Source organism: Pongo abelii, chromosome 11, assembly GCF_028885655.2.
Source record: "Pongo abelii isolate AG06213 chromosome 11, NHGRI_mPonAbe1-v2.0_pri, whole genome shotgun sequence".
Classification (NCBI taxonomy): domain Eukaryota; kingdom Metazoa; phylum Chordata; class Mammalia; order Primates; family Hominidae; genus Pongo; species Pongo abelii.
Genome location: NC_071996.2, coordinates 72,413,319 through 72,437,009, shown reverse-complemented (window position 1 = coordinate 72,437,009; position 23,691 = coordinate 72,413,319). Strand labels below are relative to the sequence as shown.

Genomic DNA, 23,691 nt, shown 5'->3' with positions numbered 1-23,691 from the left:
GACCTCAGGTGCTCCGCCCGCCTCGGCCCCGTGAGCCACTGTGCCTGGCCTATATTCATTTTCAAGTATGATTGGTATGCTTAAGCAAAAATGAAGTTAACTCTTCTTTTTTATTTTTATTTTTTCCTTAAAGACAGGGTCTCGCTTTGTCACTCACATGCATCCATGCATCCTGGAAGTCCTGGGCTCAAGCAATCCTCCCACCTCAGCCTCAGGCATGTGCCACTATGCCTGGCTAATTTTTTTATTTTTACTTTTTGTAGAGACAGGGTCTTGCTACATTGCCAAGGCTGATGTACAACTCTTGGCCTCAAGTGATCCTCCAGCCTTGACCTCCCAAAGTACTGGGATTGTGAGCCACTGTGCCCCACCCTGAAGAAAACTATTCTATAGTCAACATCCAAATAATCACAAATAAGTTATTCTGTGACCAAACACATAATTACCACATTAAACATGTAAAATGCCTAGAAAGAAGGGAAGAGAAGCTATTTAAGCTGTAAAATATAAAAGATCTGAATAGAGAAAAACAACATTCCTAAACGGAAAAATTGACCTTTTTTTTTTTTTTTTTTTTAAGACAGTTTTGGCTGGGCACAGTGGCTCATGCCTGTAATCCCAGCACTCTGGGAGGCCGAGGTTGGTGCATCACCTGAGGTCAGGAGTTCAAGACTAGCCTGGCCAACATGGCAAAACCCCATGTCTACTAAAAATACAAAAATTAGCCAGGCATGGTGGCATGTGCCTGTAGTCCCAGCTACTTGGGAGGCTGAGGCAGGAGAATCGCTTGAACTTGGGAGGCAGAGGTTGCGGTGAGCCAACACCGTGTCACTGCACTCCAGCCTGGGTGACTGAGCAACGTTCTGCCTCAAAAATAATAATAATAATAAAAAAAGACAGTTTCCCCAGACTTAATGCCATTAGATTTACATCCCAATAGAATTAATCACAAGCTAATTCTAAAGTTCAAATGGAAGATCATATTTGTGAAAAATACTATTAAAGCCTGAAAAAAAATGGTTAATGATAATGAACTGGACCTTAAAGCACAGTATAAAATTATTTTAATTAAAATTCTGTGGTAATGTGCTAACATCAACGGACCACAATGGGCCGGACATGGTAGCTCATGCCTGTAATCCCAGCATGTTGGGAGGCCGAGGCTGAAGGATCACTTGAGGCCAGGAGTTCAAAACCAGCCTAGGTGACATAGCGAGACTCAGTCTACCAAAAAAAACTTAAATAATTTAAAATTAACAATAATGAAGTCCAGAAAAAGAACATACAAATTTGTGATAAATGTGACATCTCAAATCAATACGGTGGGAAGAAGACTTAATAAACTAGAACAAAATTTACTATTATTTAAATGCAGGAAGCAAATTTGATTCCTATCTTATACTATATACAAAATATATTCCAGAATACATTAAAAATCAAACGTAAGAAATGGAGCCTGGAAGATAATTAACTATTTTCCTACATTATCTCAGAATATAGAAACCCTAAGTTAAGACTTAAAACCAAAAGCCACAAAAGTAAGAAAAAAAACTGACTATGCAAATCAAAAGCTTCTACACAGAAGACAGTAACAAACTGGAAAAAATATTTACAATATATAAATGAGATAAAAGATTAATAGCTATGATTACAAACTCTCAAAAATGGATAAGAAAAATAAAGGAATTCAATAGAAAAATCAAGCAAGGTCATGAACAATTCACAAAACAAGTACCAAACAGCCAATAAACAAATGGAAAGATGCTCCAGTTTTCTCTAATAAAGCAATGAATTTTATCAAAACAAAAAATGAATAACTGGAGAAACCATTTTGTGATATCTAGTGAAATAACTGACCCATGCAATGGAGCCATTAGAGGAAAGCTTGAGGGGAAATTTTCATTACTTACAGTTCATTACAGTTCTTTGGTTCATTACAGTTAATTTTATTAGGTGTGATAACAATATTGTGGTTATGTAAGAAAAATATCTGCCTATTACACCCTTATCAATCTGCTGAATGAGATGGCTCACGTTCTTAATCCCAACACTTTAGGAGGCCGACGTGGGCGGATTGCTTGAGGTCAGGAGTTCAAGACCAGCCTGGCCAACATGGTGAAGCACCATCTCTACTAAAAAATACAAAACATTAGCCAGGCATGGTGGCACATGCCTGTAGTCCTAGCTACTCAGGAGTCTGGGGCAGGAGAATCACTTGAAACCGGGAGGCGGAGGTTGGAGTGAGCCGAGATCGCGCCACTGCACTCAAGCCTAGGTGACAGAGCAAGACTCCATCTCAAAAACAAACAAACAAACAAACAAACAAAAACCCTTATCAATCTTAGTATCACTAGAAGTTTTAAAAAAAAAAAAAAAAAGAGAGACTGTGATGTGAGTAAAGCACACAACACCATTATGAAATGTTCTTATCAAACAAATTGAACTTGAATGGCACCATGTCTCCAGAGCTAACTTCCATTTACAAGAAGTATGGGAGATAAAGGAACACGTTAAATGACACCACAAAAAAGGAAATAGACAAATGGAGAAATGTGAGACATTATACAGGACAACTGACCCAGTTTCTGTAACCTGTCAGTGACAGAGGGGAATAAAGGGGTACCAGAGCTACTCTAGGATAAAAGAGGCTTGAGACACCAAATAAGCACATGCAATACGTAAACCAATTCTAACAAACCAACTCTGAAAGGAATTTTTGAAAGGCGTATTTTATAGTCTTTCAAAAAGGAAATTCCTTTCCGAGGGAATTCGATTATAAACTGGGTACTAGTTCATTACAGTTGATTTTATTAGTGTGATAATGCCATTGTGGTTATACAAGAAAATGTTCGTGGTTATTTGATTATATAGGAATTATTTTATGTGGGTGTGACAACAACCCTGTGATTATCACTAAAAGTGAATTCCCGGCTCGGTGCAATGGCTCACGCCTGTAATGCCTATAATCCCAGTACTTTGGGAGGCCAAGGCATGCGGATCACTTGATGAGGAGTTCAAGACCAGCCTGGCCAACATGGCAAATCCCTGTTTCTACTAAAAACACAAAACTTAGCCAGGCATGGTGGTGTGCACAAGAATCACTTGAACCCAGGAGGTGGAGACTGCAGTGAGCTGAGATCGTGCGCCACTGCACTCCAGCCTGGATGACAGAATGAGACTCTGTCTTAAATAAAAATAAAAAATTTTAAAAAAGTAAATTCCCTGTGTTTTAGACAGAGACAGGGATTTACCGATGAAACGCTCTAATATATGGGACCTGCTTCAAAATAATCTGGTGAGATAAAGGGAAGTAGACGGGAGTTTACCAAGAGCAGCTCTGAATTGCTACTTGTTGAAACTGAGAGATACATGAGGTTTCATTGTTATGTTCATGAAACAGAATACAGATAGATACCAAAGTCAATAAAGTACTCTCTTCTGATGTTTAAGGAATTCATTTAAAAGACTGTAATTTAAATTTGTCTTTCAGTCAAAAATGACACCAAGAGATATTTTCCCTAATAAAAAGATCATACTAGTTAGGTTCATCATGCTGACTGCTTTTATATATGTTTTAAATTTTCTATACTAAAAAACTAAAAATCTTAGAAAGAAAAAAAAATCCCTAATGTTTAAAGATGAATGCTGAAGCATGTCTGGGTAAAATAACACGATTTGGGGGAGTTGCTTTAAAATACTTCTGCGAAAGGGAAAAAAGAGCAGTTGAAGCAAATGTGGCTACAATCTTTAAAAATGTTGAGTCTGCATGATTGGCACAGGAAGGTTCAACATCCTATTGTATTCATCTTTGCATATGTTTGGAAATTTTCATAATATAAAAACAGTTTTTGATCTTGCAGATCAGGAAAGATTCCCTTTACTAATTCACTGAAAGCATGTTCAGAAATTTTTGTTGTACACATGAAGTGTAAACAGGTTGAGTTTTTGGTGGTACTTGACCATATCTATTAAAATTGTAAATGTTCGTAACACAAGCTTAGCATTTCCATTTCTACGAATTTATTATACAGAAATACTCCTAAATATACTTGCAAAGATGTTCATTATACCTCCATTTACAATATAAAAAAGTTAAAAATGCATGCATTTAGTCATAGAAGAAAAGTGAACCAAACTATGGCAGATCCATAACATATTTTGATTTTTACAAAACTGAGGTGGATCAATAAGCACTAAAGTATAATTATATCTAAGATAAATTAAGTGAGAAATGAATTGTATATACGTTTAATCTCTTCTATAAATACAATTTTGGAGAAGGGGAAACAAATGTTAATATATATAAGAAGAAAAATATTTTCAGAAATATATACCAAACTTTGTAGAAATTAACTGAGGGTATGATATGGTATACTTCTACTTATGACATTAATTCTACCTATAATCTTTGAATTTTATATAACAAACATACATACAACTTTGTAATCAAAAGGAAAAATTTAAACCAAAAACAAAAAATAAGTTATGCCATACATTTGCTTTTACCTCCACAATTTAAAACATCGTTGGTATTCTTTTTTGCTTCAAGGACCCTTTTAAGAATCTAATGAAAGTTACAACTCTTAATAAAATATATACATAAATACAAAATAAAAGTTAGCATGTTCACACTCTGCTGACGTCTATCTACCCTTCAGGAAGGTCTTTTAATTGTTAGGTCAGCAGATTACAGTGCAGAGATGGATTTTCCTTGGTCCTCAAGGCAGACACACAGGCAGAGCCTGAGCAGCCTCCTCAGTTGCCTCTGTGTCCCATCCAAATACTATTTTCCACATCTGCCATATTATGATAAAGGTTAGGAAGCATTACACCTTAAGGTTCAAACCTTGATTTAAAAGAAAAAATGAATTTAAGAACTTCTTCCAGTCCAGGCGCGGTCGCTCACGCCTGTCTGTAATCCCAGTACTTTGGGAGGCCGAGGTGGGCAAATCACTTGAGATCAGGAGTTCAAGACCAGCCTGGCCAACATGGTGAAACCCTGTCTCTACTAAAAATACAAAAATTAGCTAGACATGGTGGCATACGCCTGTAATCCCAGCACTTTGGGAGGCCGAGGTGGGCAAATCACTTGAGATCAGGAGTTCAAGACCAGCCTGGCCAACATGGTGAAACCCTGTCTCTACTAAAAATACAAAAATTAGCTAGACATGGTGGCATACGCCTGTAATCCCAGCTATTCAGGAAGCTGAGGTAGGAGAATTGCTTGAATCCAGAAGGCAGAGGTTGCAGTGGCCTGAGATCTCGCCACTGCACTCCAGCCTGGATGACAGAGCAAGACTTCGTCTCAAAAAAAAAACAAAACAAAACAAAAAAAAAAACTTCTTCCAGCTGGGACACACAATATCTAAATAATATCAAGTACACTTTTTAAAAGAGCTGTATTTCCATAAAAGCTTTTTTTTTTTTTTTTTTTTTGAGACACAGTCTCACTCTGTTGCCCAGGCTGGAGAAAATCAAGTACACGTTTTAAAAGCTGTATTCCCATAAAAGCTTTTTTTTTTTTTTCTTTTTTGAGACACAGTCTCATTCTGTTGCCCAGGCTGGAGAAAATCAAGTACACATTTTAAAAGCTGTATTCCCATAAAAGCTTTTTTTTTTTTTCTTCTTTTTTGAGACACAGTCTCACTCTGTTGCCCAGGCTGGAGTACAGTGGCACCATACCGGCTCACTGCAACCTCCGCCTCCCGGGTTCAAGCGATTCGCCTGAGTCAACCTCCCGAGTAGCTGGGACTACAGGCACGCACCACCAAGCCCAACTAATTTTTTGTATTTTTAATAGAGATGGGGTTGCGCCATGTTGGCCAGGTTAGTCCCGAACTCCTGACCTCAGGTGATGCACCGGCCTCAGCTTCCCAAAGTGCTGGGATTACAGGCGTGAGCCACCTTTTAAAGATAAAAGAGAACCTGACCTGTGTGACAGATTAGAGAGCTAGTTGTGATCAAAGACAACTTAATTTAAAAGCCTGTAAGCATAAATGTGAAGGAGAGAAAATGGATGAAAGGAAAGCCAGGGGAGAAGAACCGGAAAACATAACTGGGCATGAAACTGAAGGATGCAATAGAAGAACTGAGAGCTAGAAAGCAGAAAGAGAAAGGATTAGAAAGCACAGAAAGCTCTCTTGGACACTTTGTGCAGGAAAGAAACCAATTCCAAAGAGCAACTGGGTGGAGTAAAGAAAAATTTGAAGAGTACCAAGTAGCTAAGCCACAGGAACAGCAAGAATGGTCTAAGTAATTTCGAGACTGAGGTTACAGAAGTGTATCAGAAGACTGGAGATTAAAAACTTAATGGTCAAAAAAGTAAAAAAATCAAACTCTGGGAACTAGTGTGAGTACGGCAGAACTGTCCAAAGTGGATGTAATATACTCTAAGACTGACGAACAATACTGGTTTTTGTAATTCAGGCTGAGCATAGTATGAGGACTGACCATTTAACATAGCAGATGCTCAATAAAGAATTGATAATACTCAGTTCAAGGCAGGAAGACTGCCTGAGCCCAGGAATTCATGACCAGCTTGGGCAATATAGCATGACCCTGTCTCTTAAAAAAAATCTTTTTTAAAATTACTATTAATATTTTATCAAGTCTTAGAAAAAGACTTGCTGAAACAAAGACTTAATTAATAGTAGAACAAAAAAAAATTTTTTTTTCGAGACGGAGTCTCACTCTGTTGCCCAGGCTAGAGTGCCTTGGTGCCATCTCGGCTCACCACAGCCTCCACCTCCCAGATTCAAGCAATTCTCCTGCCTCAGTCTCCAGAGTAGCTGGGATTACAGGCATGTGCCATGACGCCCAGCTAATGCTTTTTTTCTTTTTTTTTTTTTTTTTGAGATGGAGTCTCACTCTGTCACCCAGGCTGGAGTGCAGTGGCGTGATCTTGGCTCACTGCAAGCTCTGCCTCCCAGGTTCAAGCCATTCTCCTGCCTCAGCCTTACGAGTAGCTGGGACTACAGGCGCCCGCCACCATGCCCAGCTAATTTTTTTTGTATTTTTTTTAGTAGAGACAGGGTTTCACCGTGTTAGCCAGGATGGTCTCAATCTCCTGACCTCGTGATCTGCCCGCCTCAGCCTCCCAAAGTGCTGGGATTACAGGTATGAGCCACTGCGCCCGGCCTTCTTTTGTATTTTTAGTAGAGATGGGGTTTTGCCTAGCCATGTTGGCCAGGCTGGTCTCAAACTCCTGACCTCAAGTGATCTGCCTGCCTCGGCCTCCCAAAGTGCTGGGATTACAGGCGTGAGACACTGTGCCTGGCCAACAAAATTATTTTAAGGTCATCCAATTAAATAATAATCTGCGACCCATTTAATAATACCAGTTGTTCAAATTTTTTTTGAAGAGCTACTACATGCCTGGCACCTAAGCCCTGGGAATATGGAGGCCTTGTCCTCATGGAGCTAACTTTCTGAGGGAGGACGAAAGAGAGAAACAAAAAAATAAATATGGAAATATCTGATAGTAATAAATTCTATGAAATTATTTCTAGCCTGGGCAACACTGTAAAACCCCATCCCTACAAAAAATACAAAAATTAGCCAGATGTGGTGGCATGCACCTATAATCCCAGCTACTCAGGAGGCTGACGTAGGAAGATCACTTGAACCTGGGCGCAGAAGGTTGCAGTGAGCCAAGATCATCCCACTGCACTCCATTCTGGATGACAGAGTGACATCCTGTCTCAAAAAAAAAGAAAAGAAAAAGAAAGTATTTGACAGCACCATACATAAAAAGTATCCATGGGGCTCCTTTAGACTGGGTTTGTCAGGGAAGGCCTTTCTGAAGAGGTGATATTTAGGCTACAGGCCAAAATGACATGAAGGAGGTAGGCTAGGCATGCAAAGCTCTGGAGGAGGTTAAGGGAGAAAGTTTGCTATTTTTACTTTGTGTGTTTAGATTGTACCAATTCAACCATCAAGAAATTTACTCCATTTATAACACCTAAATTGATCCTAAAATTCATGTCACTTCATCAGCAATGAACTATGGCTACAGGCAGAACCAGTAAGTCAAGTGAGCTAACCAAAAGACACCAGTAAAATCAGTCAAAGACCTGACAAACGAAACTGCATATAAACATGTATTAACAATCTCTCCCCAAGTGAACAAGAGAAGAACTTTCTAGACAACTGGTATAGCTCTAAATTAAAAATGAGGCAGGAAGTAATACATTCACATTAGCAGCTCAGAGGTCACAGATAACTTTCTTCAAGGAACCCAATAGATTTCCAAGATTAAGAAGGTTAAATAGTCCTTAGTGGGGAAGGATGTTACAGCAATAACAGAATGATAAAATAGAACTAAAAAAATACTAGACAAAATGACTTCTCTAAATTTTGTTTGACATCATCTTTTTAAAATTTTTCACTGAAGCATAACTGATAAAAAATTGCCTAAAAGGTTAAGTATGCAACTCAATGAAATATCACTAAATGAACATACTCATGTAAATGCCAATTCAAGATCAAAAAACAGAACATTACCCCCAGAAACTCTCCTTATGATTCCTCTGAAATCAAATTTAAATGACTAAAAGTAAATTTCCTGGACCGTGGGAGAAGTAGAAGAGAGAGGAAAAAAAGGGGAGGCAGGGGTTCTGGTGGTCTATTTGCAAGTTACTGATATTTGGTCGGGAGAAGGAGGGCAAGGAGAGGCCAACTCAAATAATGAAACCACATTTTTCAAGAATTTGAAAAGTATGTGAGATAATAAGCTCCCCTACAAATAAGCCTTTGGCAAGAACATCCCATTCTCAACTTACTACACACATTACACATTATTTTGCAATAAATTATACACATACACATTATTCTGCATATAATTTTGGATAATTCATGGAGATTCCTGGAGAGTCATAACCCCCCCATGTTAAAAGCCCTGATGATATAATCTGTGCCCTTCATCTGACAGGTGGGGAAATCTCAGAAACATTAAATGACACATTTCACTAAACTTTAACAAAATTATCAAAAGATATTTAGCATAAAGCCCAAAATGACATAAAAGGCATACCATAAACATATATGATATCCACCTAAACCAATCTATATATTTAATATGACCCAGTGAAAATAACAATAAGGAATAAAAAAGCTGATTCTAAAGTTTATATGGAAAAATAAGAATCACTAAGAAAATTCAGAAAAACAAGAGTAATAAAAGTGAAGTAGCTTTATTAGAGATGAAAACTTATTTTAAAGTTGAAATCATCAGAAGTATTGATTCCAGCCTTTAGGAAGCTAACATTCTGTAGGACAGAGATAGACAATGATGATGAATACAATTAAGTAAACTACAAAGCAGAGAAAGGGAGATCAGAAATTCAGTTCCAAATTCACCTATACATATTCCTGGGCCATTTTTCTAAATATACATTTCTACATCGCTAATAGGAAGGACTAAAGTACAGCTCCATCCCATGTCTAAAACTGTTAGATAAATTCTAAGAACGAAAAGAAAAAACTTTAAATTCCATCTACACGGGTTTAAATATTATTTAGTGGGCCCAAAAGTACCAGAAAAAAAAAATTATCAAAACTAAAAATTTTAAATTAAATTACAGCATGCACATAAGATCAGAAAACTTGAAAGTAAAAAGAGAGATGTTGTAAATCTATTAAACTATTAAGACAGTAAATATACATTGAAACCTTGAAGCAGAAACAAACAATATGGTAATGGTACATGAAAAATAATATGGGTCCAGAAATAGAACCAAATACATGTGGAATTTACAATAAAGGCAAAATTCAAATCTATGCAGAAAACACGGCTTAATCAGAGAAATGATACTGAGATAATTGAGTAAACCAGCGAAGTTGGGGGTAGGCAGGAGGAACTTCCTCACATCTTATACCTTGATAATAAATTCCTAACATATCAAAAAGGTAAATGTAAAATGTGAAATCATTAGAGTTCTAGAAGCAACTTGGTGTGGGGAGAGTTACTTAATAATTGTGTAGAAGAGACAGCTTAAGTATGACAAAATCTAGAAGCCACTAGATTTTAATAACTACATAAACATAAAAGATTAATAAACAAAATTAATAAACATAAAAATTGACAAGAAAACATTTCTGTATAAAAATAAATGCCCATGGGCTTTTCTTTTTCTTTTCTTTTTTTTTTTTGAGACAGAGTCTTGCTCTGTCACCCAGGCTGGAGTGCAGTGGTGCGATCTCGGCTCACTGCAACCTCCGCATCCCAGGTTCCAACGATTCTCCTGCCTCAGGCTCCCGAGTAGCTGGGATTACAGGCGCTGCCACTACACCCAGCTAATTTTTGTAATTTCAGTAGAGACGGGGTTTCACCATGTTGGCCAGGCTGGTCTCAAACTCCTGACCTCGTGATCCACCCACCTCGGCCTCCCAGAGTGCTGGGATTACAGGCGTGAGCCACCACACCCAGCTGGCATTTGTTTTTGAAAAGACCAGTAGGAAAAAAGGTTTGCAACTTATAACTGGTCAAAGGGTTTGTGATGGTTAATATTGACTGTCAACTTGATTGGATACAAAGTATTGTTCCTGGGTGTATCTGTGAGAGTATTGCCCAAGGAGATTAACATTTGAGTCAGTGGACTGGGAGAGGCAGACCCACCCTCAATCTGGGTGGGTACCATCTAATCAGCTACCAGAGCAGCTAGAAAAAAGCAGGCAGGAGAAGATGGAAGACCAGACTTGCTGAGTCTTCCAGACTTCATCTTTCTCCTGTGCTGGATGCATCCTGCACTTGAACATCAGATACCAAGTTCTTCAGCTTTTGGACTCTTGGACTTACACCAGTGGTTTGCCAGGGGCTCTTGGGCCTGTGGCCACAGACTGAGGGCTGCAGTGTCGGCTTCTCTACTTTCGAGGTTTTGGGACTCGGGCTGATCCACCAGTGGCTTCCTTGCTCCTCAACTTGCAGATGGCCTATCGTGGGACTTTACCTTGTGATTATGTGAGTCAATTCTCCTTAATAAATTCCATATCAATATCCATATATCCTATTAGTTCTGTCACTCTAGAGAACCCTGACTAATACAAGGCTATTTTTCCTAAGACAATCCAAAAGAAAATGAGAAACGGAAATACCAATCGTTCTTCAACATACGAAAAGATGCTCAAGTCAGTCAATAAACACATTAAAACTATACTGAGGAAAAAAAAAAACAAAAAAACTCACACTGAGGAAAAACTTGTCAAGATGGAGTAGCAAGGACCAAATTTACTCCCTCATCTTGAACAATTAGTTCATGTTCCCAACAGCGAGAATGGCGAAACCTCAAAATAAATGGGAATCATGTAGAATCTTCTGAAGGGCACTGCATTACCAGTGCAGATAAATTCACTCGAGACTAAAGGTTGCTCTGAACCCACACTAATGTAGCTTAAAGATAAGCCCTGAGTCCAAGTAACTTATCTGCACTCCATAACAAAATCCAACCCTAACTAAGGAAGACAACTTAATCCACAATCAACAACATAAAGTGAAGAAATTCTGGCATACAATCAATGTTTTCTAGGCATGCAAAAACAAACAAAAAACAAAAACAGAAAGATATGATCCATAACCAGCAGAAAATTAACATAGACCCAAAAGTAATGGAGATAATGAGACTAACAAACCTATTTTCCATTTGTTCAAGAAGAGAAAGGACAGGAATGAAAGCATAATGATGGAAATAGAAAATATATAATAGAACTGTATCAAACTTGTAGAGATGAAAAAATAAGGCCAGGTGCAGTGGCTCACACCTGTAATCCCAGCACTTTGGGAGGCCAAGGCGGGCAGATCACAAGGTCAGGAGATCGAGAACATCTTGGCCAACATGGTGAAACCCCGTCACCACTAAAAAAATACAAAAATTAGCCGGGTGTGGTAGCGTGCCCCTGTAGTCCCAGATACTCGGGAGCCTGAGGCAGAAGAATCGCTTGAACCCAGGAGGCAGAGGTTGCAGTGAGCCAAGATCGTGCCACTGCACTCCAGCCTAGGCAATAAGAGTGAAACTCCGCCTCAAAAATAAATAAATAAATAAATAAATAAATAAAATATCAGCAATGAAGAACACACCAGAGAGAATTAACAGTAGAATGACACTAGAAAAAACAGATCAGTGAATTTAATGACAGAGCAATAAAAATTATCCAAAATAAAACACAGAGACTAGAAAAGTAAACAGAACCTCAGTGAGCTGTGGGATAATAACAAGGTGGTCTTGCATTATACTGGAATCCCAAAAAAGAGGAGGGGAGACAAAAAAAAAAATCTGAAGAATTAGTGGCTGAAATTTTTCCAAATTCGTTAAAAACTAAAATTACAGGTCCAAAATACTCAAACCCCAAACAGAGTAAATATTTTTTTAAGAGCCATGCTGAGGGCCGGGCACAGTGTGTCACGCCTGTAATCCCAGCACTCTGGGAAGCCGAGGTGGGTGGATCACGAAGTCAGGAGATCAAGACCATCCTGGCTAGCACGGTGAAACCCCATCTCTACCTTATACACAAAAAATTAGCCAGGCATGGTGGCGGGTGCCTGTGGTCCCAGCTACTTGGGAGGCTAAGCAGGAGAATGGCAGAGCTTGCAGTGAAGCCGAGATCACACCACTGCACTCCAGCCTGGGCGACAGAGCAAGACTCCATCTCAAAAAAAAAAAAAAAAAAGCCATGCTGAGGCACATGACAACTAAATAGCTGAAAACCAGTGATTAGGAGGAAAATAATCAAAGTAACCAGAAGAAACTGATTCATTATATACAAAGGAACAGATACAAATAACAGCAGACTTTTTGTAAAAAATCACGCAAGCCAGAACAAAATGGAGAGACATTTAAAGTACTAAATGAGGCCGGGCACAGTACCTCACACCTGTAATCCCAGCAATTTGCGAGGCCAAGGTGAGTGGATTACCTGAGGTCAGGAGTTCAAGACCAGCCTGGCCAACATGGTGAAACCCTATCTCTACTAAAAATACAAAAATTAGCCAGGCATGGTGGAGGGTGCCTGTAATCCCAGCCACTCAGGAGGCTAAGGCGGGAGAATCGCTTGAAGCTGGGAGGCAAAAGTTGTAGTGAGCCGAGATCACTCCATTGCATTCCAGCCTGGGTAACAGAGAGAGACTCCGTCTCAAAAATAAATAAATAAATTTCAAATAAATAAATAACGTACTAAATGAAAAGTAATATAAGAAGAAACAACATTGAAAATCTAGAATTCTTAACACACAGAGAAAATACCCTTCAAAACTGAGGAGAAATAAACTCTTCAAGCCCGCATGGTGGCACATACCTACAGTCCCAGCTACTTGGGAGGCCAAGACAGCCTAGAAAACATAGCAACACCCAGTCTCTTAAAAAATAAAAATAAAAGAGCTTTTCAAACAAAAGCTGGGACATTTCATTGCTATCATACCTGGTGACAAGAAATATTAAAGGAAGTTTTTCAAGCAGCCTTATGATAAGCCCACGTGGTTAGAAAATGACCCTCTTTGTCAACAGCCATGTGAGTAACCCATCTTAGAAGTCGATCCTCCAGTCCCAACCAAGCCTTTGGAAGATTACAGTGCCAATTTAGATTTTTATTATAACCTCATGAGGGATGCTATACCAGAACCACCCAGCTAAGCCACTTTCAAATTCGTGGCCCATAGAAACTATGAGACAATAAACGCCTGTTGTCTTAAGCTGCTCGGTTTTAGAGTGATTTGTTACACAACAATAGATAACTCCTAAAAACACTATCAACCAACTAGACCTAATTGACAACAACACTACAGCCTACAAAAGCTGGACACTCATTCTACTGGTCATAAAATATGTCTCAATAAACGTAACTTAAAAATTTCGGCAGGCGTGGTGGTGCACACCTATGGTCCCAGCTACTTGAGGCGCTGAGGTCTGAGGATCACTTTAGCTCAGGAGGATCAAGGCTGCATTGAGCCATGATAGTGCCACTGCACTCCAGCCTGGGAAACAGCGAAATCTTGTCTCAAACTTAAAATAAAAATAAAAATAGATTAAATTTGGCCAGGCACAGTGGCTCACACCTGTAATCCCAGCGCTTTGGGAGGCCAAGGCAGGTGGATTACCTGAGGTCAGGAGTTCGAGATCAGCCTAGCCAACATGGTGAAACCCCATCTCTACTAAAAATAAAAAAACATTAGCCGGACATGGTGGCAGGCACTTGTAATCCCAGCTACTTGGGAGGCTGAGGCAGGAGGAACGCTTGAACCTGGGAGGCGGAGGTTGCAGTGAGCTGAGATCGCGCCATTGCACTCCAGCCTGGGCGACGAGAGTGAAACTCTGTCTCAAAAAAATAAATAAATTTAAGAAAACTGACATTACATAATGTAAGACCTCAGAACACAATGGGGCCGGGCGCAGTGGCTCACATTAGCACTTTGTGAGGCTGAGGCAGGCAAATCATCTGAAGGGTCAGCAGTTTGAGACAAGTCTGGCCAATGTGGCGAAGCCCCGTCTCTACTAAAAATACAAAAATTAGCTGGGCATGGTGACACGTGCCTGTAAGTCCCAGCTACTTGGGAAGCTGAGGCACAAGAAACACTCAAACCCGGGAGGCAGAGGTTACAGTGAGCCTATATCGCACCACTGCACTCTACCCTGGGCGACAGAACAAGACTCCGTCTCAAAAAAAAAAAAAAAAACAAAAAACAAAAAACATAATAAAATTATACTGGAAATCATTAACAAGATAGCTTTAAAAATTCCCCAAATTTAGAAATTAAATAAATAACATACCTCTAAATAACACACAGGCCAAAAAAGAAAGAAAACTAGACTGAAACACCTTTTTTCTACCTATCATATTTGCAAAGACCAAAAGTTTGATGACATACTATGCTGGCCAGGTAGTAAAGTAACGGATACTCTCATACTGATGGAAGGAGTACAAATTAGCGTATTATATATGAGAACAATTTGGCAAAAATTTATCGAAAGTATAAATTTACATCCATTTGACCCAATAATTAAATGGTGATTTAGAGCAGGATCTCTTAATTTTTCATCCTTTTCTCCATACCCATGAAGACATTTTTTCAAACCAAAGTCCAAGAAAGAATCTGCATATTATTCCCAGATGAGTCAACCTGGAGGAAAACGTAGTCTAGCCAAAATAACAAAAATTCTGTAATTCCCATAATTTTTAATGGTTTCAAGAAACAATTAAAATATCAAAATCAGCACTGATTCAAAAAAATCCAGGCCGCACGGTCCTAAAACATTAAATGACAATGTTTTAATGAAAACGAGAAATTATCTTGGTTTAAGAATTTATTATCTCCAAAAGGGGAGGAAATTGAAACTGAGTGGCCCATGATGGGAAGAGGGGAAGCCCAGGGGTACAGGAGGCCTCTGGGTGAAGGCAGAGGCTAACTTGGGGTTTGGAGCGACCTTGGCCGTTGGCCTGACCATCTTTGTGCTGTCTGTAGTCACTATCATCATCTGCTTCACCTGCTCCTGCTGCTGCCTTTACAAGATGTGCCACTGACCACGTCCGGTTGTCACCACCACCACATCTACCACTGTGGTGCATGCCCCTTATCCTCAGCCTCCAAGTGTGCCGCCCAGCTACCCTGGACCAAGCTACCAGGGCTACCACACCATGCCACCTTAGCCAGGGATGCCAGCAGCACCCTACCCAATGCAGCACCCACCACCCTTACCCAGCCCAGCCCATGGGCCCACCGGCCTACCACGAGACCCTGGCTGGAGGAGCAGCCGCGCCCTACCCCACCAGCCAGGCTCCTTACAACCCGGCCTACATGGATGCCCCGAAGGCGGCCCTCTGAGCATTCCCTGCCCTCTCTGGCTGCCACTTGGTTATGTTGTGTGTGTGTGTGAGTGGTGTGCAGGCACGGTTCCTTATGCCCCATGCGTGCTGTGTGTGTCCTGCCTGTATATGTGGCTTCCTCTGATGCTGACGAGGTGGGGAATGATCCTTGCCAGAGTGGGCTGGGACCAGACTTTGTTCTCTTCCTCACCTGAAATTATGCTTCCTAAAATCTCAAGCCAAACTCAAAGAATGGGGTGGTGGGGGCACCCTGTGAGGTGGCCCCTGAGAGGTGGGGGGCTCTCCAGGGCACATCTGGAGTTCTTCTCCAGCTTACCCTAGGGTGACCAAGTATGGCCTATCACACCAGGATGGCGCAGCTTTCTATATGATGCAGATGTGTCCTGGTTTCGGCAGTGTAGCCAGCTGCTGCTTGAGGCCATGACTCGTCCCGAGTTGGGGGTACCCTCTGCAGAGCCAGAGACATGATGCAGGCGAAGATTGGGATCTGACCAAGTTGGGCTTTGATCCTTTGGGCAGGTGTCCCGTTGCTCCCTGGAGCCTGTGTCATGCCTGTTGGGGATCAGGCAGCCTCCTGATGCCAGAATACCTCAGGCAGAGCCCTACTCAGCTGAGAGCTGCCTGCCTGGACTGTCCCCTGTCCCTGCATCTCCCCTGGGACCAGCTGAAGGGCCACATGCACACACAGCCTAGCTGCCCCCAGGGAGCTCTGCTGCCTTTGCTGGCCCTGCCCTTCCCACAGGTGAGCAGGGCTCCTGTCCACCAGCACACTCAGGTCTCTTCTCTGCAGTGTTTTCATTTTATTTTAGCCAAACATTTTGCCTGTTTTCTGTTTTAAAACATGATAGTTGATATGAGACTGAAATCCCTGGGTTGTGGAGGGAAATTGGCTCAGAGATGGACAACCTGGCAACTGTGAGTCCCTGCTTCCCCTGACACCAGCCTCATGGAATATGCAACTCCTGTACACCCCAGTCCAGGGTGTTCTGGCAGCAGGGACACCTGGGCCAATGGGCCATCTGGACCAAAGGTGGGGTGTGGGGCCCTGGATGGCAGCTCTGGCCCAGACATGAATACCTCGGTGATCCTCCTCCCTCTATTACGGTTTCACCAGAGCTGTCTTAGCTCAAATCTGTTGTGTTTCTGAGTCTAGGGTCTGTACACTTGCTTATAATAAATGCAATCGTTTGGGAAAAAAAAAAGAATTTATTATATATAGTATTTTAATACCAGCATTAAGGATGAACCTTTTTAACCTCGTCCTAATCTCAACACATAATCCCTTAAATACTCTCTATTGTTTTTTTAAGTCTTAAAAAAACAACAACCAGAAAACTTCTTAACCGTGAGATTTTATAACTATGTTAGCTTGAATTCATTTCAGATTAGAAATAAGGTAATATAAAATACTTACCAACACTTTATGTTGTATTTCATAAGGTGGATAGTGGTACATGAATGTCCATTGTACTGAAATTCTTTAAACTGTACATATACATTTTATAAACTCTCTCCTGTGTATATAAGTTTATAATATTAAAAAAACTTAAGATTTATCAATACAGAAACTCTTAATCTAAGTTAAAACTCCTACTCAATATTATTCTAAATAAATCCAAGTAATCGCTTCCCACTTTCTCAATGACAAAAAAAAGGGTTAACTCTAATTAAGAGTGTTAAAGTTCCAGTTTACAAAAACCTAAACCTCTTTCTTTTAGAGTATCTAATTACAGGATGGGAAATTGAGTCCACGATGAGAAATATAATTTCCAAAACTATGGTAACGCATTAACAGTTTCAGAGACAAAGAAGAACATCTACCTTACAGGTTTTCTTCCTGTTGTCATTAAAAAACTATTTGCCAATGTATATTTCTGACAAGAATTTTTTATATTATTCATTATAATACATAGATAACATTTGTAAACTTTTTTTTAAATACTTTAAATTCTGGGATACATGTGCAGAATGTGCAGGTTTGTTACATAGGTATACATGTGCCATGGTGGTTTGATGCACACATCAACCCGTCATCTAGGTTTTAAGCCCCGCATGCATTAGGTGTTTGTCCTAATGCTCTCCCTCCCCTTGCCCCCAACCTCAACAGACCCCAGTATGTGATGTTCCCCTCCCTGTGTCCATGTGTTCTCACTGTTCAATTCCCATTTATGAGTGAGAACATGTGGTGTTTGGTTTGCCCAAGGAAGTCCCAAGACTAGAATTTTTAAAACAGCTTTTTCTTCTTCTCTCCCTCATTCACTTCCACATATATATGCACATATAAACAACAAACACAAATGCACGCAGATTTAAATTAAAAAAAAAAAAAAAAAGTCCCTTTATAAAGAAAAAAATGGGCCAGGCGCGATGGCTCACTCCTATAATCCCAGCACTTTGGGAGGCTGAGGTGGGTGGATCACTCGAGGTCAGGAAATCGAGACTGGCCTGGCCAACATGGTGAAACCCCATCTCTACTAAAAATACAAAAATAGCCAGGTGTGGTAACACGCACCTGTAGTCCCAGTGACTCGGGAGGCTGAAGCAGGAGAATCGTTTGAACCTGGGAGGCAGAGGCTGCAGTGAGCCAAGATCACACCACCGCACTCTAGCCTGGGCAATACAGTGAGACTATGCCTCAAAAAAAAAAAGAAGAGGAAGAAGAAAAAGAGGAAGAGGAAGAAGAGAAAAAAGAAGAAGGAAGAAAATAAAGAAAGAAAAAAAGTGTTTGCATTATAAGAAAGAACCTATATATCTTTCTAATTGCCTGACAAAAAGACCCTGCTCATAGCTAATCATAAACTGGTAAAAGATAAACCAGTCATTACTAGACAAAACTGAAAGTTCTAAATAATTGTCTGCCTCCTGCCCAGCTCTTCTCCATGAACTCTATTCACCTGTTCCCATCCTGGGTTCTGTATTGCAGCTAAGGACAGCACCATTTTCTCAAGCATTCATAAGTAACTACTCCCTCTCACCTTTCAAACTGGAATTCAAATAGTTATGTGTTAGTTATATTTAGGCTATCATATGGTGTGTAAAGCCAAAACACAGCTATTAAAAAATTTACATTCATTCATTGTTTTGGTTTGAATGAAATCTCAAGTTAATTATTTAATTTAGTCATTATTCATACACACGTTTGCTAATAATTTGGTTGAGAAAAAAACATAAATTTCTATATCCATAAAAACCTATGGCACTCTTAAAGGACTCAATTTGTTTGTTTGTTTTTTTGAGATGCAGTCTCACTCTTTCACCCAGGCTGGAGTGAACTGGTGTGATCTCTGTTCACTGCAACCTCCACCCCCTGAGTTCAAGCCATTCTCCGGCCTCAGCCTCCTGAATAGCTGGGATTACAGGCATCTGCCACCACACCCAGCTTTTTTTTTTTTTTTTTTTTTTTTTTGTATTTTTAGTAGAGACAGGGCTTCACCACGTTGGTCAACCTGGTCTCGAATCCCTGACCTCAAGTGATCCGCCTGCGCTGGCCTCCCAAAGTGCTGGGATTACAGGCATGAGCCACCGCGCCCAGCCTCAATTTGTTCTTAAAGAGCCAGATAGTATTTTCTGTTTTGAGGGCCATGCAGTCTGTTGTAATTACTCAATTCTGTTTCTGTAGAGTGAAAGCCACCATAGGCAATAAGTAAATAAATTAGTGTAGTATGTTCCAATAACATTTTATTTACCAAAACAAGCTGCCAACCCTTGGGCAACAGTTTGCCAACCTCACGTTCCAAAAGGATCCAAAAGCATGTAAAGCCATAGAAAAGAAAACACAAAAGCCTATCTAATCTCATTTATCAAATTAATCCATTATTCCATTCATCTTTTAATCAAATGAGGTCAGTGCTCTTAGATTGTGAAGAAAGGGTTTAAAACAGAAATCTGAGTCACTGTTCCAAAGGTCTTAAGGTATTATCTCAACTATAAAATGAAGAGTTGGTAGTAAACGACCTCCAAATTATGCTCTAGCATTAAAATTATATGTGCCCATCTACAAACAGGCAGTCTAAATGCCCAGAGAGATTAAACCACATTGTCTTCTGATCATAAACAATTACCGGGAAAAAAAATAACCATGGAAGACAAAGTTACAGGCAATATGAAAACATCTCAAAAGATGTCTTCATGTAAATGTTTCAGCAGTAAGCAAAAGAGTAGTTCACATTTCAAACCAATATTTATTTGGTGCACTCTCCAATTCAGAAGACCTGGGCTCCAGCTCTGTCACTTAACTTTTTTTTTTTTTTTTTTTTTTTGAGACAGAGCCTTGCTCTGTCCCAGGCTGGAGTGCAGTGGCACAATCTCAGTTCACTGCAACCTCAGCCTCCCTGGTTCAAGTGATTCTCCTGCCTCAGCCTCCTGAGTCACTGGTACTACAGGCACGCACCACCATGCCCAGCTAGTTTTTGTATTTTTAGTAGAGACAGGGTTTCACCATGTTGGCCAGGATGGTCTTGATCTCTTGACCTTGTGATCCGCTCGCCTCAGCCTCCCAAAGTGCTGGGATTACAGGCATGAGCCACCATGCCTGGCCAACTATCTACTCATTGAGTAAGATTCTCTATTATCTTTAACTTCTCCAAAAAACGAGGACAATAATATCTACCTCAAACACTGTTGGGGGGTTTGTAAAAAGTAACACAAAATAGAAAATTAGCATCTGGGTGAGATGGCTCACGCCTATAATCTGTGATGGCTCATGCCTGTAATCCTAATGCTTTGGGAGGTTGAGGCAGGCGTATCACTTGATTGAGCTCAGAAGTTTGAGACCAACCTGGGCAACATGGTAAAACTCCGTGTATACAAAAAATACAAAAATTAGCCAGACGTGGTGGCACACACCTGTGTTCCTAGCTACTCAGGAGGCTGAGGTGGGATAATCACTTGAGCTTAGGAGGTCAAGGCTGCAGTGAGCCAAGATCGTGCCACTGCACTGTAGCCTGTGCAACAGAAAGAGACCCTGTCTCAGAAAAAAAGAAAAAAGAAAAAAATTAGCAAGGTGGTAGATGTTAATAAAACCATATCAAGAATTAAAACAAGTGTGAATAGTCTAAGCATACCTACTGAAAGACAAGGATTGTCAAATTGGATTTTTTTAAAGCAAAATCCAAATTTAAGTTAAAAGTAGAAGAACAGAAATGTAACCAAGTACCCACATTTTTCTAAGAAAAAGAAAATATTTTTTATTATGTTTTTCTCTTCTTTTCTCCATGTCTCCCTGTTCTCCACTTCCTACTTAGCCCTTTAAAATTCAACTTTTTTTTTTTTTTTTGAGACTGAGTCTCACTCTGTCGCCCAGGCTGGAGTGGAGTGGCACAATCTCGGCTCTCTGCAAGCTCCGCCTCCCGGGTTCATGCCATTCTCCTGCCTCAGCCTCCCGAGTAGCTGGGACCACAGGCGCCCACCACCACGCCCGGCTAACTTTTTGTATTTTTAGTAGAGATGGGGTTTCACCGCGTTAGCCAGGATGGTCTCAAATCTCCTGACCTCGTGATCCACCCGCCTCAGCCTCCCAAAGCGCTGGGATTACAGGCATGAGTCACTGCGCCCGGCCTCAATTATAACTTTTTACTTCCCCTTTACCTAAAACTCTTACAGGGCAAATTCATCTACATATGTGCTTAAAAGATCCAGAGCAAGTTGGGTGCGGTGGCCCATGCCTGTAATCCCACCACTTTGGGAGGAGGAGATGGGAGGATCCCTTGAGTCAAGGAGTTCAAGACCAGCCTGGCCAATAAAGTGAGACTTTGTCTCTACAAAAAATTTTGAAATTGGCCAAGCATGGTGGTGTGTGCCTCTAGTCCCAGCTACTTGGGAGGCTGAAGTGGGAGGATTGCTTGAGCCCAGGAGGGAGAGGTTGCAGTAAGCCAATATCATGCTGCTGCACTCCAGCCTGGTCTCAAAAAAAAAAAAAAAAAAGCTCTAGAACAAACTCTCACCCACCAGGAGACTGCCTGAAGAGAAAACAGTTGACTTACAACCCAAAGTGTATCCACTGTGAAACTCTCTCCTACTGGAAGGCTGCCTCAAGAGACAACAGTCCAGCTACAACCCAAAGTGTGCCCACTACAAAACTCTCTCCTAACCTGGAGGGTTTTTAGCCACTTTTACAACTTAATCCTGCCCACAAAGGTGTCAGCAGTCATCAACTAGATCTCCCAGTAGATAAGGCACCAAGCCAACATGCAGATCCCCACCTGCTTCCTTCCTCTCCTGCATGCCATTTATGTTAGACCCCCTTTTAAAAGTGCTCACTTTCTGCTCCAAAAGCAAAGCAGCATCCTTAAAGCAGGAAGCCTTCCCCTAAGCTACCTTTGGAATAAAAAGTTACTTTATACCAGACCTTGTTCTTGTTAACTGGATTCTGCAAGCAGCAAACAACTGAATCTGCATTTTGGTTAGAGAGAGGGATATACCATTCAAATTCTATCTGACTTAACAATATCTGACCAACTGTATAAAAAACAAGCTAAAAATTCCTAATTTAAAAATCAGGCCAGGCACTGTGGCTCATGCCTGTAATCCCAACACTTTGGGAGGTCAAGGTGGGTGGATCACTTGAGGTCAAGAGTTCAAGACCAGCCTGGCCAACATGGTGAAATCCCATCTCTTCTAAAAATAGAAAAACTAGCCAGGTGTGTGTGTGGAGAAAAAGTTAAATATTAAATTTGAACTCAACTGAATGTGGACACAAACAATGGTCACCAAGTCCCAGAAGAGGTTGTGTGAGCCCCTTGAGGCGTTCATCCAGCACCATTTCGTAGAAATCTCTATTTCAATCTATTCCTATACATTAGTTATTGAAAAACAATAGACAATCACAAAAACAAGTTGACCTTATTGTGTTCGTTGAGCCCAGTCGTGCAGGGCCCTCTTGACTGGGCCTCATGCCAAACAACTCGTTACAAAAAAAGCTAGGGTCCCAGGCTGCACCAAAGCTTCACGGAAGACCTCTCCTCGTCTGTGAATGGACAAGTGGCCGACTCTGGAGCCCAGGCTGTTGCTTGCCAGTCTGGTGGTGAATCCTCCATAGTCTGGTGAGTGTAAATATATATGTATCTTTTCCCTTATCCCCTCCCCATTGCAATTCGCTTATTATATCCATTTGCTTATATTATTTGCTTATTATATCTGCATTGCCATTTACGTGGGATAAAGGTTGTTTACCCTTAAAGGGATTGTGTGTGTTTGTCTTTTCTTCTCCCCTTGCATGTTTCCCACACAGAACAGTGTGGTAGCAGGTGCCTGTAATCCCAGCTACTCAGGAGATTGACAAAGGAAAATCACTTGAACCTGGGAGGCAGAGGTTGCAGTGAGCCGAGATCACGCCACTGCACTCCAGCCTGGGCAACAGAATTCTTTGTCTCAAAAAAAAAAAAAATTAAAAAACTTGACATTACATGTTTTCAAGATCTACTCATATATATTACTCATATAAATAACAGGTGTGGGGTCCTTTCCCAAAAGGAGATAGTCCTCTCCCAAAAATAGAGCAGAAAGCAACAGACTTTCTGGGAGCACATATATGAAAGAAAGTTCACTTAGGTAACTGCCCTAAGTGAACTTAAATATAAATATAAAAAAGTAAATATAACTGTAATATAGAACCTAATATTGTACTGTAAATATGTGCGTAATTAAAGAAGTTAAACATCTCATTTAAGTAATTTGTTCTCTGCAAGAGAAGACAGGCAATACCACTTTTTCTTCTATCTGTTATAATCAAAGTACTACTTAACCCTAAAGGCAAAAAAAAAAAAACTATAATACTTTCATACTTACTTCAAAAATACTCTTTATTAACATAAGTAAATTAAATAAAATCTGTATCTAAAACAAAAATAACAAGGTCGTTGGGTTAATCCCTTCATCTAAAGCAAA

General features: G+C 40.4%; 1 protein-coding gene and 1 pseudogene across 3 annotated transcripts in view; one reads left to right on the top strand and one right to left on the bottom strand.

Moving 5' to 3' along the window:
• Positions 1-23,691, bottom strand: part of UBR3 (ubiquitin protein ligase E3 component n-recognin 3) — a 256,407-nt gene that overhangs the window by 213,314 nt on the left and 19,402 nt on the right. The window lies entirely within an intron of this gene.
• On the top strand, positions 15,334-16,992 carry LOC103889980 (protein shisa-5-like; annotated as a pseudogene).